This window comes from Trachypithecus francoisi, unplaced genomic scaffold (genome assembly GCF_009764315.1).
Source record: "Trachypithecus francoisi isolate TF-2019V2 unplaced genomic scaffold, Tfra_2.0 Contig01585, whole genome shotgun sequence".
NCBI classification, from domain to species: domain Eukaryota; kingdom Metazoa; phylum Chordata; class Mammalia; order Primates; family Cercopithecidae; genus Trachypithecus; species Trachypithecus francoisi.
Window position 1 is genome coordinate 7527485 of NW_022681444.1, and position 15325 is coordinate 7542809.

General features: G+C 50.0%; 1 protein-coding gene across 1 annotated transcript in view; it reads right to left on the bottom strand.

Annotated features, from left to right (window-relative positions):
* Positions 1-14427, bottom strand: part of PTGES (prostaglandin E synthase) — a 41638-nt gene extending 27211 nt beyond the window's left edge. Inside the window, exon 1 of the mRNA XM_033193680.1 lies at positions 14299-14427. The gene's annotated coding sequence lies outside the window, so the exon portion shown is untranslated. The remainder of the gene's footprint in view (positions 1-14298) is intronic.
* Between the last annotated feature and the right edge of the window lie 898 nt (positions 14428-15325).

Here is a 15325-nt window from a genome sequence, read left to right on the forward strand (position 1 = left end):
CTCAGCCTCCCGAGTAGCTGGGATTGCAGGTGTGCACCACCATGCCAGGCTAATTTTTTTACATGTTTAGTAGAGACGGGGTTTCACCATGTTGGCCAGGCTGATCTTGAACTCCTGACCGCAAGTGATCCGCCCACCTCGGCCTCCCAAAGTGCTGGGATTACAGGCGTGAGTCATCACGCCTGACCAATTGGTTTTTACTAATCATCCAAATATGCCAGATGCTGCAATTGTCAAGGGGGAAATGTGTGCGTCTTCTTTTACTTCTGATAATGAGAGGCATCTCTGCAACTTCCTGAGTTTCATCTCAACTGCAACTTTGCCAGGCACGGGGAACTCATTATAGTAATAGTAATAACAACAGCAAACGGCTGGGCGTGGTGGCTCATGCCTGTAACCCCAGCACTTTGGGAGGCCAAAGCAGGCGGCTTGCCTGAGGTCAGGAGTTCGAGACCAACCTGGCTAACATGGCGAAACCCCATCTCTATTAAAAATACAAAAATTAGCTGGGCGTGGTGGCGGGCGCCTGTAATCCCAGTTACTTAGGAGTCTGAGGCGGGAGAATCACTTGAACCTGGGAGGCGGAGATTGCAGTGAGCCAAGATTGCACCATAGCACTCCAGCCTGGGCGACAAGAGTGAAACTTTGTCAAAACAAAACGAAACAAAACAAACAACCAAAAAAAAAAAAAATCAGCAAACAATGGTGTCATTTGTTAGGCACCTCCTAATGGCCAAACACCCTTTAGGTGCTATATATATTTCTTTTTTTTTTTGAGATGGAGTCTTGCTCTGTCGCCCAGGCTGGAGGGCAGTGGCGCTCTCAGCTCATTGCAACCTCTGCCTCCCAGGTTCAAGCAATTCTCCTGCCTCAGTCCCCCAAGTAGCTGGGATTACAGGCGCTTACCACTACACTGGCTAATTTTTGCATTTTTAGTAGAGACGGGGTTTCACCATATTGGCCAAGCTGGTCTCGAACACCTGACCTCAGGTGATCCACCCGCTTCGGCCTCCCAAAGTGCTGGGATTATAGGCGTGAGCCACCACGCCCAGCCAGGTGCTTTCTATTTTATACCAGCATCATCACCCTGTACTGTGCAGCATTATGAGGCCCCTGTTACAGAGGGAGATAAAGGATCAAGTCAGTGAATGACCTTATCTAAGATAACAGATCTGGACAGAGATGTGGCTGGCTCCAGCCAGAGCCCATGATCTTGAACCCCAGGCAGAGCTGAGAGAGCTGAGGTTTGAGTTCAGGCCAGCTGTTCCCTTCTTGCACAACTTTCCTTGTTCAAAATTCTTCAAGATTCTTTCCTTATAGTGAGCTGGATCTGCCTTTTAGGGCCACAGAGAACACACACATGTACATACACACACACACTCGCTTTTCCTCTCCACTGCCCTTCAGATATTGGAGGACATCACCCAGTTCACCCCAAATCTTGTCTTCCAGGCAAAATAAGTGCTGCCCCATGAGCTCATCCTTGCATTTCAGGTTTTCCAGCCCCTGTAACCACCGGTTGGTTGCAGTTTGTAAAGGTCCTTCTTAGGTGGGCCTTACCCCATGTGCTGCTGACTCAGCTCAGACTAGAGGGAGCCTCCGTCCTTCGCGGGGCCCCCCTCACTGCTATAGGCACAGGAAGAATTGTGACTCCAAGCAGGTCTGGCCACATCATTTGTGAAGTCCAATGCAAAATGAAAATGCAAAGCCTGTTGTTCAAAAATTGTTAAGAATTTCAAGACAGGGACAGAAAACATTAAAGCAAGCCTTGGGGGGTCCTTCTTCATGCAGGGCCCTGTGTGACTGCAGGAAGCCGGCTCAGGTTCCAAGCTCAGGATGACTCAACATAGGGCCAGTAAGGAAGGCACGTCCTAATCAAAACCCACACAAGGATAACATCAGAGATAGCTGAAGACACCATCAGCTTCATAGGGCCTCTCATGATATAGTGAATGCCAACATGTTATTATGAATAATAACATGAGCAGTAAATAGCAGCTAGCATTCTTTTGTGCTTAACCCCAGCCAAGCAACATACAATTTTTTTTTTTTTTTTTCTGAGACAAAATCTAGCTCTGTCATCCAGGCTGGAGTGCAGTAGCGAAATCTCAGCTCACTGCAGCCACCGCCTCCAGGGTTCAAGCAATTCTCATGCCTCAGTCTCCCAAGTAGCTGGGATTACAGGCACCCACACCACACCCATATAATGTTTGCATTTTTAGTAGAGATGGGGTTTCGTCATGTTGGCCAGGCTGGTCTCAAACTCCTGGCCTCAAGGTATCTGCCTGCCTCGGTCTCCCAAAGTGCTAGGATTACAGGCATGAGCCACCAGGCCTGGATGCAATTTTTTTTTTTTTTTTTTTTTTTTTGAGACAGAGTCTCACTCTCTCACCAGGCTAGAATGCAGTGGCGTGATTGCGGCTGACTGCAAGCTCTGCCTTCCGGGTTCGTGTGATTCTCCTGCCTCAGCCTCCCGAGTAGCTGGGACTACAGGCATGTGCCACCACGCCCAGTTAATTTTTGTATTTTTAGTAGAGACAGGTTTCACCATGTTGGCCAGGCTGTTCTCGAACTCCTGACCTCGTGGTCCTCCCGCCTCGGCCTCCCAAAGTTCTGGGATTACAGGCATGAGTTACCGCGCCTGGCCTGTTTTTTAATTTTTAAACTTTTTTCTTAAAAATGAAGACACAAACACACACGTTAGCCTGGGCCTACACAGGGGTAGAATCATCAATATCACTGTCTTCCACTTCCACATCATGTCCCACTGGAAGGACTTCAGGGGCAACAACATGCATGGAGCTGTCATCTCCTATGATGACAATGCTTCTTCTGGAAACCTCCCTGAGGGACCTAATTGAAGTTGTTTTACAGTTATCTTTTTTTTTGTTTTATTTTGTTTTTTTTGAGACAACGCTGTCATGCAGGCTGGAGTGCAGTGCTGGGATCGTGGCACACTGCAGCCTCAACTCCTGGGCTCAATTGATCCTCCTGCCTTGGCCTCCCAAAGTGCATGAGCCACTATGCCAAGTTTTTTTTTTTTTTTTTAATAAACCTTATAGTGGTACAATGGCTAAGACATCCCTAGGTGATAGGAATTCTTCAGGTCCATTATCATCTATGGGATCACCACCGTATATGCAGTCAGATGTTAACCAAAATGTCATCATGAGGCACATGACCATAAATATATCCTTTTATATAAAAATAGGAACCAGACATGGCAGTTCACATCTGTAATGCCAGCAGTTTGGGAGGCTGAGGGAGGAGGATTGCTAAAGACCGGGAGTTCAAGACCAGCCTGGGCAACATAATGAGACCTCGTTTCTAAAATCAATTTTTTAAAAATTAGCCAGGCGTGGTGGCTCACACCTGTGTTCCCAGCTACTCAGGAAGCTGAGATGGGAGGATCACTTGAGCCCAGAAGGTTGAGGCTGCAGTGCAGCAGTGATTGCACTGCTGCACTCCAGCCTCCTGGGTGACAACCTCCTGCATTTCCCTGTCTCAGGGAATAGATAGATAGATAGATAGATAGATAGATAGATAGATAGATTTACTATGCCATGTAATTGGCTCATGTGATTATGGAGGCTGAGAAGTACCATTAACTGCTGTCTGCGAGCTGGAGACCCAGGAGAGCTGGTGATGCAGTTCAGAGTCCAGAGGCCTGAGAACCAGGAAGCCAGTGGTATAAATTTCAGTCCAAGGGCAGAAGATGAGAGGAGATGTCTCAGCTCAAGCAGGCAGGCGAGAAAAAAGGGGCAAATTCCTTCTTCCTCTGCCTTATTATTATTATTATTATTTTTTTTTTTTTATTTGAGACAGAATCTCACTCTGTCTCCCAGGCTGGACTGCCCTGGTGCAATCTCAGCTCACTGAAACCTCCACTTCCTGGGTTCAAGTGATTCTCCTGCCTCAGCCTCCTGAGTAGCTGGGATTATAGGTGCCTTTCACCATGCCCAGCTAATTTTTGTATTTTATTTATTTATTGTATTTACTGTCTTTATTTATTTATTTATTTTTTTGAGAGGGAGTCTCGCTCTGTCACCCAGGCTGGAGTGCAATGGTGTGATCTCAGCTCACTGCAAGATCCGCCTCCCGGGTTCACGCCATTCTCCTGCCTCAGCTTCCCGAGTAGCTGGAACTACAGGCGCCCGCCACCATGCCTGGCTAGTTTTTTTGTATTTTTTTAGTAGAGACGGGGTTTCACCATGTTGGCCAGGATGGTCTTGATCTCCTGACCTCATGATCCACCCGTCTCGGCCTCCCAAAGTGCTGGGATTACAGGCTTGAGCCACCGCACCCGGCCCCAATATTTATTTATTTTTTTAGTGTATCTTTTTTGAGACGAAGTTTCACTCTGTAGCCCAAGTTGGAGTGCAGTGGTGCGTTCTCTGCTCATTGCAAGCTCTGCCTCCCCAGCTCAAGCAATTCTTGTGCCTCAGCCTCCTGAGCAGCTGGTGCTACAAGCGTGCACCATCACGTCTGGCTAATTTTTTTGTATTTTAGGAGAGACAGGGTTTTACCATGTTGCCCAGGATGGTCTCAAACTCCTGAGCTCAGGCTCTCTGCCTGCCTCGGCCTCCCAAAGTGCTGAGATTACAGATGTGAGCCACTGCACCCGGACAAATTTTTGTATTTTTAGTAGAGGCGGGGTTTCACCATGTTGGCAACGCTGGTCTTGAACTTCTGACCTCAAGTGATCCACCTGCCTCAGCTACCCAAAGTGCTGGGATTACAGGCGTGAGCCACCACATCCAACCTGCGTTTTGTTTTATTCAAGCCCGTAACAGATTAGACGATGCCCACCGCCACTGGGGAGCGCACTGTATTGTGTCTGTGGATTCACATGCCAGTCACAGCCTCCCAGACATACCCAGAGACAATGTGTCATCTGGGCAACTTTGGCCAGTGAAACTGACCCAAAAGACTAACCGTTACAACTTCACCCCTTGCCACCTAGGTACCCCATAGATATTTCCTAAACCGTACTTAATCTCCAAGTAAAGACAAAGCAAAGTCATAATTCCACCTAACACGATGCAACTCTCCTGCATACACCAAAAACACACACATCCCTTCCCCAGAAGAGGAGGTAAGAAGAAGAGAAGAGTGATGTTTACGCTTCTCCTTGACATCCCATAGCTTAAATACTATGATACATCTTACTTTACATGATAAAAGAGTAAGAGAGGAAAGGAAACAAAGATATATATATACATATATATATACACACACACACACACACACACAGACACACATGCATAGAAAAATAAGGAGGAGAAACTAATGACAATCACAGTCTCTGTTTCTGTGGCTGATCACGTGGTTATAGCTGGTATTTATAACCACCTTCTTCCACTACCGGTTCTGTACAACCTTTGCCTTCAGCAAGCACCTCAGCTGGTTATGTTTTGGGGTGCTTTTTGTCACTCAAGCTGGAGGCCAGTGGTACGATTTTGGCTCAATTCAGCCTCGACCTCCTGGGCTCAAGTGATCCTGCCACCTCAGTCTCCCAAGTAGCTGGGACCACAGGCACGCAGTTTTTGTATTTTTGGTAGAGGTAGGGTTTCGCCATGTTGGCCAGGCTGGTCTCAAACTCCTGACCTCATGTGACACACCCGCCTCAGCCTCCAAACTGCTGGGATTTCAGGCATGAACCACCACACCCAGCCAAGTTGTGGTTCTTTATCTGGGTGGAGTGACCCAAACCTTCATTCCTGAAGGGTCTGGGCCATTCATAGTCTGATCTAGATTTGGTTATTGTCATTTTCCACAGGACATGGTAATACTAAGAGATGGTTTAAGGAGGCCAGGCGCAGTGACTCACGCCCGTAATCCCGGCACTTTGGGAGGCCAAGGCGGGTGGATCACGAGGTCAGGAGTTCGAGACCATCCTGACTAACACTGTGAAAGCCTGTCTCTACTAAAACTACAAAATATTAGCCGGGCATGGTGGCAAGCGCCTGTAGTCCCAGTTAGAGGCAGAAGAATGGCGTGAACCCGGTAGGCAGAGCTTGCAGTGAGCCGAGGTAGCGCCACTGCACTCCAGCCTGGGCAACAGAGAGACTCCATCTCAAAAAGAAAAAGAAAAGTGCACAACTAGGTACACTGCTCAAGTTTCTGCCTGCTGGGAGGATTACTCTTCCCCACTGTCCCTCAGGGGCGTCCCAGAGGGGAGCTGCAGTGCTGCAGTTGTCCACCTTCAGAGGATGCCCACATATCCTGAGGAACCATCTGTAAACCAGGCCTGAGTCTCCTCTTCCTCGGCCACCTGATAGCAGGGAACTCCCTGTGAGCCGTGGATGCTTGAAGAGAGAAGGCAGGGTGGCAGGAGAGGGGACGCTTAGCATTTGGGCCACTTCATGTCACTTACTTGTGCCTTCAGGGCCTGCTCTGGCCTGGCCATGTGTCTACCGCTTTTGCATGATGATGGGGTGCTGCTGTGCACACCCAACTTTATGGCTTGGTGGTCAAATCGCACCCAGTTCATGATGAGAAGCTCACGCCACGTGGTAATTTGATTGTCCGTGGTTTGGTGTTCAGTCTCTACTAAGGCCCTGTTCTGAACCTTACCCAAACTAGTAGTTTTTTAGGTCACTCGGTAAATGGGCTGGAGTAACTAACACACCCAGATAAGGAATATGCTGCCTTCACAATCCAAGGAGGCCCACTGGACACTGCCTCTTTTTAGCTTGTAGGAGAGGCCAAGCAGCCATTTATGTTTCACCTTAAAAGAGATATCTGGACAGGCCCCACACCACTGGACTCCTAGAAATTTCACTGATATAGAACTCCTCTGAATTTTACTCATATTTCTTTCTTTTTTTTTTTTTTTTTTTGAGACAGAGTCTCGCTCTGTCGCCCAGGCGGGAGTGCAGTGGCCGGATCTCAGCTCACTGCAAGCTCCACCTCCCAGGTTTATGTCATTCTCCTGCCTCAGCCTCCCGAGTAGCTGGGACTACAGGCGCCCACCACCTCGCCCTGCTAGTTTTTTGTGTTTTTAGTAGAGATGGGGTTTCACCATGTTAGCCAGGATGGTCTCGATCTCCTGACCTCGTGATCCACCCGTCTCGGTCTCCCAAAGTGCTGGGATTACAGGCTTGAGCCACCGCGCCCAGCCTCATATTTATTTCTAACCTTGACATGCAGATGTCTTACCAACAAGTCTAGATTACCTTTTTTTTTTTTTTTTTTGAGATGGAGTCTCGCTCTGTCATCCAAGCAGGAGTACAGCGGCGCGATCTCGGCTCACCACAACCTCTGACTCCCAGGTTCAAGCAATTCTCCTGCCTCAGCCTCCCGAGTAGCTGGGACTATAGGAGTGTGCCACCACACCCAGCTAATTTGTTTTGTTTTGTTTTTGTTTGTTGGTTTTTTTTGAGACGGAATCTCACTCTGTTGCCAGGCTGGAGTGCAATGGCATGATCTCGGCTCACTGCAACCTCTGCCTCCCGGGTTCAAGCAATTCTCCTGCCTCGGCCTCCCAAGTAGCTGGGACTACAGGCACGAGCCACCATGCCCAGCTAATTTTTGTATTTTTAGTAGAGACAGGGTTTCACCATGTTGGCCAGGCTGGTCTCAAACTCCTGACATCAGGTGATCCACCTGCCTCGGCCACCCAAAGTGTTGGGATTATAGGCGTGAGCCATTGCGCCCGACCTAGATTACCTATTGCTACCAATACTTCTTGCTCACGAGGTCCAATCAGAATAATGTCATCAGGGCTGGTACCAGCAGCTGCAATTGGAGTTACCACCTGTTTAAATGTATCATAATCCACTGTCATTCTCCAAGATCCTTCTGTTTTCTGCACAGGACAAATAAGAGGGTTGAATGGGGATGTGGGAGAATCTTCAACCCTGCCTCTTTCCTCTCCTTGATGATGGCATTCATCTCTGCAGTCCCTCCAGGAATAAAGTGCTGCCTTTGATTTCCTAGGTAGAGGCAGTTCTCACTGCTTCCACTCAACTTTTCCCATCATCAGGAAATCAGTGTGGGATGCTGCCAGCTACTGGTATGTCTGTTCCAATTATGCACCTGGAGCTGGGAAAATAGCCACAGGATGGGCTCGAGGACCCACTGGATCCACTGTGAGAAGGAACTGAGTGAAAACCCGTGGGTCACGTGACCTTCATAAGCCCCTGCTTTGACTAGAGGGCCACGGTGACAGGTGAGGTCTCCTGGTGTCAGTATCAGTTCAGAGCCAGTGTCCAGTAGTCCCTGAGATATCTGATTATTTCCTTTCCCAGTGCAGTTACCCTGGTAAAGGTCTCCTTGGGGGAAGGTTGGGAGAAAGATTGAGAGTATAAATTTTCAGTAGTATACCAAAGTCCTTCGCCAAGGGGACCTGGCCTCCTCTTCATTCAAGAGGTCCTGGGTCTATAAACTGTCTCAAGTGTGAGAATTCATGGAGGGGCCATGACTCTTTTTGTTTTGTTTTGTTTTGTTTTTGGGATGGAGCCTCGTTCCCGTCACGCAGACTGGAGTGCAGTGGCGTGATCTTGGCTCACTGCAACTTCTGCCTCCTGGGTTCAAGCGATTCTCCTGCCTCAACCTCCTGAGTAGCTGAGACTACAGGCACTCACTGCCATGCCTGGCTAATTTTTTGTATTTTAGTAAAGACAGGGTTTCACCATGTTGCCCAGGCTGGTCTCAAACTTCTGAGCTCAGGCAATCTGTCTACCTCAGCCTCCCAAAGTGCTGGGATTACAGGTGTGAGCCCCCACGCCCTGCCAATATTGACAAATTATTAGTGAGATATTTAACTTTCCCGTATTAGGTCTCAAGGTCCAGTGTTGATTTTACACTCACTGCACGTGTCAGTTGTACTCAATTTGGACTCACCACATTTTGGGTGCTCCGTGACCACACCTGGCTTGTAGCTGCCATATTGGACAGCACAGTTCTATAAAAAGAGATGGGCAAGTGTCATTTACTTTTTACTATGTAATAAAATGTTCTAGGGCCAGGTGCAATAGTGACTCACGCCTGTAATCCCAGCACTTTGGGAGGCTGAGGCAGAAAGAACCCAGGAGTTTGAGACCTCATCTCTACAAAGAAATAAAAAATTAGCCGGCCATGGTGGCACGGTTCTATAGTCCCAGCCTCTCGGGAGGCGGAAGGAAGCAGGAGGATTGCTCCAACCCAGAAGCTCGAGCTGCAGTGAGCTATGATCACGCCTGTGAATAGCCACTGCACTCCAGCCTTGGCAACATGGCAAGAGCCCATCTCAAAAACAAAACAAACAAAGCAAGATGAAGCTGCCTTTGAGGGAGGTGCCCAAGTCACGGGCTGATTTTGAGCAAACTGGTCTTTTTTTTTTTTTTTTTTTTGAGACGGAGTCTCGCTCTGTCGCCCGGGCTGGAGTGCAGTGGCCAGATCTCAGCTCACTGCAAGCTCCGCCTCCCGGGTTTACGCCATTCTCCTGCCTCAGCCTCCCGAGTAGCTGGGACTACAGGCGCCCGCCACCTCGCCCGGCTAGTTTTTTATATTTTTTAGTAGAGACGGGGTTTCACCGTGTTAGCCAGGATGGTCTTGATCTCCTGACCTCGCGATCCGCCCGTCTCGGCCTCCCAAAGTGCTGGGATTACAGGCTTGAGCCACCGCGCCCGGCCGAGCAAACTGGTCTTAAAGGTCACCTCTACAAACCCCAACTTAATGCAGAAAGAGCAGCAAAAATCCCTCTTCCCTCCACCTGTGAAATGGGAAATGTTAAAAAAGGAAAAAAATAAAAATAAAAATAAAAAAGCTCCCCTTTCCATCCAATATAATAATCCCAAACCAGGGGCTGAGTTTCACTGTTTGAAAAGTGCTTATTTTCTGTCACCACTTCATGCATTAAACTTTCTTTTTTTTTTTTCTGAGACGGAGTCTTTCTCTGTTGTCCAGGCTGGAGTGCAGTGATGTGATCTCAGCTCACTGAAACCTCTGCCTCCTGGGTTCAAGTGATTCTCCTGTCTCAGTCTCCGGAGTAGCTGGGATTGCAGGTGCCTGCCACCACGCCCGGCTACTTTTTTGTATTTTCAGGAGAGACAGGGTTTCACCGTGCTGGCCAGGCCAGTCTCAAACTCCTGATCTCAAATGATCTGCCCACTTTGGCCTCCCAAAGTGCAGGGATTACAGGCGTGAGCCAGTGCACCCGGCCACATTAAACATTTTTCTTTTCCTTTTTTTTTTTTTTTTTTTTTTTTTTTAGGCAGAGACTGGCTCTGTCACTACGCTGGAGTGCAGTGGCACGATCTTGGCTCACTGCAATCTCCGCCTCCCAGGTTCAAGTGATTCTCCTCCCTCAGCCTCCTAAGTAGCTGGGACTACAGGCAACCGCCACCACACCTGGCTAATTTTTGTATTTTCAGTAGAGACAGTGTTTCACCATTTTGGCCAGGATGGTCTCCATCTCTTGACCTCATGATTTGCCCACCTCTGCCTCCCAAAGTGCTGGGATTAGAGGCATGAGCCACTGCACCCAGTCACATTAAACCTTCTTAACCCACTTGCAGACAAGGGGAAACTGAGTCCTGCAGAGGCCAACTAACCTGAGGAGCAGGAAGGAGAGAAGCCCTGAGCCCCCGCCTGGTTACCACCAGGCACTACTGCTTCCTAGCTGAGCACCATACTGAGCCTCACTTCTTGCATCTCTAAAATGGGCATGATAATAGACCTTCCTTCTAAGATTACTGAGATAGTCCAGGTAGGGAATCATACCCTGGTGTTACATGTAAGCTCTCATTGCTATTGATATTGCTGTTGTTATTTTAACAACTGAGACTCAACCAGGCCAGGCTAAACCCAGAGGCAAAGCTTTTACAGAGAGGACAAGCTTTTATCCAGTCCCACCAGCTAAAAGGGGTAGAAAGTGAGTGCACCATCAACCACATTTACTCAGACAGTCAACAAATATGCAGCAGCCACTTAGGACACACAAGGAAGTTAACTCATCCCCCTTATGACACTGGGTCGCCAGGGTTAGATGTGCTCCTGCCAACATAGCCTGAGGAGGAGGGAGTGTTTTGTGGGAGCCACCTAATACCCTGTCCTCCACACCTGGTGAGGTCAGCACCCACTTTCCCACAACTATTGGGTAAACACACACCCAGCAAACCCTGCCTGAGGTCCAGGGCCAGAGACTCACATGTGAAGGTCTGTAGCCCTCCACTGACTATCAGTGCAATGGGGTAGAGACTGGGAGAGAAATCATTGTCTCAGGCTGGGTGCAGTGGCTCATGCCTGTAATCTCAGCACTTTGGGAGGCTGAGGCAAGAGGATTGTTTGAGCCTTAGGAGTCTGAGGCCAGCCTGGGCAATACAGGGAGATCTTGTCTCCACAAAAAGTTAAAAAAAAAATAGCCAGGTATGGTGGTGTACGTCTGTGGTCCTCGCTACTTGGGAGGCTGAGGTGGGAGGATCGCTTGAGCCTAGGAGGTTGAGGCTGCAGTGAGCCATGATCATGCCATTGCACTCCAGCCTAGGTGCAAGAAAGAAAGAAAAGAGAGACAGAGAGAAAAAAAGAAAGAAGGAAGGAAGGAAGTGGGGGAGGGGAGGGGAGGGGAGGGGAGGGGAGGGGAGGGGAGGGAAGGAAGGGAAGGGAAGGGAAGGGAAGGGAAGGAAGGGAAGGACAAGTTTGTCTCTCAACATAAGAAGCAAAATGAAGACCTGTGTGTCTACCAGGTGAGGAGAGAAGCACAGAGAAGAAAGGGGAGGGTTGGTGGGTCCCCCAGGAGCCTGGCTGGCTGGTTGGAAGCCAGAAGGTGTACTGGACAAGGCCCAGAATGTGAACCTGCCTGGGCCCCTATAAGGGGTCCCTCCCCATTCACAGGTAGACGCATTGCCCCGAGGTAGACACATCTCCCCCAGGGAAGAAGCCCTCGACCACTCCTCACGTGCAAGCCACATGCTCCTCTCACAGCTCCCACCACCATGGCCAGAGCTGATGGGCAGGGATGAGCACCTGGCTGCAGGCAGCCAGTGGTGAGGCCAGTCAGCAGCCGATGAAGTCAATAGCCCGGCCAGAGCTCCACCCAAACAGGCCCTCCCCAGGTGTGAACTGAAGATGCAAGCAAGAGACAGAAAGGTGGATGTGGACCTGGGCTGACACCCACTCCCCAGAGGAGGCTGGGCTCGGGGACAAGGACTGGGCTACCAGCAGGAGGAGTGGCCAGAAGAATATGTACCCCTGGGGATGACAAGAAGCCCCTATAGTGAAATCCATTTCTGCCCTTCCCCGGCTCTGGGGTCTTCACCTAGGTCCTGTGCCCACGAGGTCTTGGGCCCCAGCATCCTCACTGTGAACCCCTTTATCCCGGGGTCCTCAGTGCGCGTCTGGCCCAGCAATGGCAATGAAACTGACAAACTGCCATGCACTAGAGCTGGTTCCCGCGGCTCTGCCACCTGCTCTGTCGAACGCTGGGGTCTACCAGAAGCCATGGCCCCTGCCAAAGGTCATTTCAGGTCTCACTTGTCATCTGGGTACTTAGGGTAAAAGGATATTTTCTGTGCAAGCCCCTCATTGCTTCCCTGTCTCTCCCATTCCCTAACTCCACCACCATGAAGGCCTCCCTGCTCTCACTCCCTCCAAGAGCTGGATTTTCCCTGGCACAGAGAGCATAGCACTGACCCAGACGAGCCCTTTGCCACGTGTGTCCTGCCAGGCTGTTCTCCGGGCATGATTCTGGCCACATGGACCCATCAACTGCCACTGGAGCTGTGGGTGTGTTGTCACTGTGAAGCACATTACTGCAGCAGCTGAGAGGAGAGACCAACCAGCACCCTGGCGAGGGGGCCGGATGCAGAGGTTGGGAAGCCACAGTTTGGCTTAAGCCAAGCAGAAGATTTGGCCCAAGAAAACCTCCTGGACAGGGTGGCCAAGAGACAGAGCTTCAGCTCAGGCTGGGACACCAACTAGGCAATAAAATTAATGATAATAATTGTCATTATATAACAATGTTGATGACATTACTGGCCAACTTTACCTGCCAGACACTGGGCTTTATGTGGATCAGCTCATCGTCCTCATGTAGCAATCCTAGGAAGTGGGTCTATAATTATCCCTATTTTATTGTATTTTATAATTTTTAGACGCGGAGTCTTGCTCTTGTCACCCAGGCTGGAGTGTGATGGCATGATCTTGGCTCACTGCAACCTCTGCCTCCCAGTCTCAAGCAATTCTCCTGCCTCAGCCTCCTTCGTAGCTGGGACTACAGGTGCATGCCACCACACCTGGCTAATTATTTTGTATTTTTTAGTAGAGTGGGGTTTCACCATGTTGGCCAGGCTGGCTTTGAACTCCTGACCTCAGGTGATCCACCTGCCTTGGCCTCCCAAAGTGCTGGGATTACAGGTGTGAGCTACCTCGCCCGGCCTAATATCCCCATTTTGGAGATGAGAAAATTGAGGTTCAGAGGAGTGACATGACTCAACCAATGTCTGTGCTAAACTACAGTAAGATATAGATAGATGATAGGTAGATGATTGATGATAGATAGATAGATAGATAGATAGATGACAGATAGATCCCTATGTCTATCTACCTACCTACCTACCTATTGACCTATCTACCCACCTACCAACCTGCCTACCTCTCTATGTGATAGATGTGAAAAAGACTCTTCAGAGAACTGACTCTGCTGATGCCCAGAGTAGTGTGCGGGAGTTTCATCGAGCTGATCTCCCATGCTGGGCCAGCTGGATGTTCTGACCTTACCCAGAGTATCTGGATTCCAATTAAGTATCTCAGAACCACAGTAAAGGAGCGTGTGCACGATAGTTGATTGCTCAGCCCAGAGCACAGGGCTGGGTAATCTTACTCCCAGAGGGTTCTGAGGTTGGAGCCTGAAATGGACCAGCTATGTCCCTCGCCATCCAGCCCCACCCCAACCCTGGAGCCAGGGACCCACGCAGCCCAGCTTGACAGTCCTGGGAGGCCCTGACCCCCAGCTGGGATCTCATCATCAGCAATGCACCCAGGTCCTGGGGACAGCATGGTCTAGGGCCTCTGAATTGGCCATTATCCCAGCGGGGAGAAATGCTTCTCCCTCCTGGCTGAAAGCTGTTTTTGCTCCCAGTGATCACTTGTTCCCCAGCTCTGCACAGATTGACCCACACACCCAGACAAGCAAACACAGCAGGCCTGAGACCAGAGAGCCAGGGTGAGGCCTTGGCAGAACAGCCATTGGAATGGGAGGTTGGAGTGTCCCCAGATGGTGCTGGAGGGTGGGGTGGACCTCACACCACAGCAGAGTCTCCAACCGGAGGCTGGGCTTCACCCAGGACTGCCGTGGCCCTCCCTCTCACCTCTTACCCCGTCCCCAGGCGCCTCTGCCTGAGCTCATCAGGCAGTGACCGCAGCCACGTCACTCGGGAGGCCTCGGCCAGCTTGAAATCCAGGTGGCTCCGGGATCCTGCCTGTTCCTCCCTCTCTCTCAAGCATGACTCAGGCAGGGACTGGCACTGAGCTGCGGAAAGGCTCTCCACTTTTACACAATCGCTTTCCTCACTCAAACCACAGGCCCTGGGGGGGCCCTCTCCTCTGTCTCTCAACTCTCTGCGGTTAGGGTTCAGATGCTGGGCAGATGAAGACCCTGTTTGCTGCGGGAGGCCAAGACCAAGCCTCAGGAAATTGCCACAGTGAAGAGAAACTTCCTCCAGGGACACCCTCTGCCCTGCACTACTGGGTCTCATTAGTTTCTTCGTCCTCCCTCCTCCCTCCTCCTCTTCCTCTTCCCATCTCCTCCTTCCTTTTCCTCTTCTCTAACCAAGAAAGTGACCTGATAACTAAATTCAACTGGTTAGTGATGGGACCTATGATTTTTCCAAAGGGTTGCTATATTTCTGAAAAACAAAGTCTGGTAATAGAACAGGTATTCATTCATTCATTCATTCATTCATTCACTCACGGAGGCATGGAAGAGCAGTTAAAATCACGGGCAGAGGCCGGGCGCGGTGGCTCAGGCCTGTAATCCCAGCACTTTGGGAGGCCAAGGCAGGTAGATCACGAGGTCAGAAGATCGAGACCATCCTGACTAACACGGTGAAACCCCGTCTCTAATAAAAATACAAAAAAATTAGCCGGGTGTGGTGCGGGCGCCTGTAGTCCCAGCTACTCAGGAGGCTGAAGCAGGAGAATGACGTGAACCCGGGAAGCGGAGCTTGCAGTGAGCCGAGATTGCACCACTGCACTCCAGCCTGGGCGACAGAGTGAGACTCCACCTCAAAAAAAAAAAAAAAAAAAAATCACATTCAGACACCCTGTGGGTGTGTCCCAGCTCCTCTGCCATTTGCCACCTTTGCAACCGTGGCCTGGTGACTTCCTGTCATTCCCCCATTCC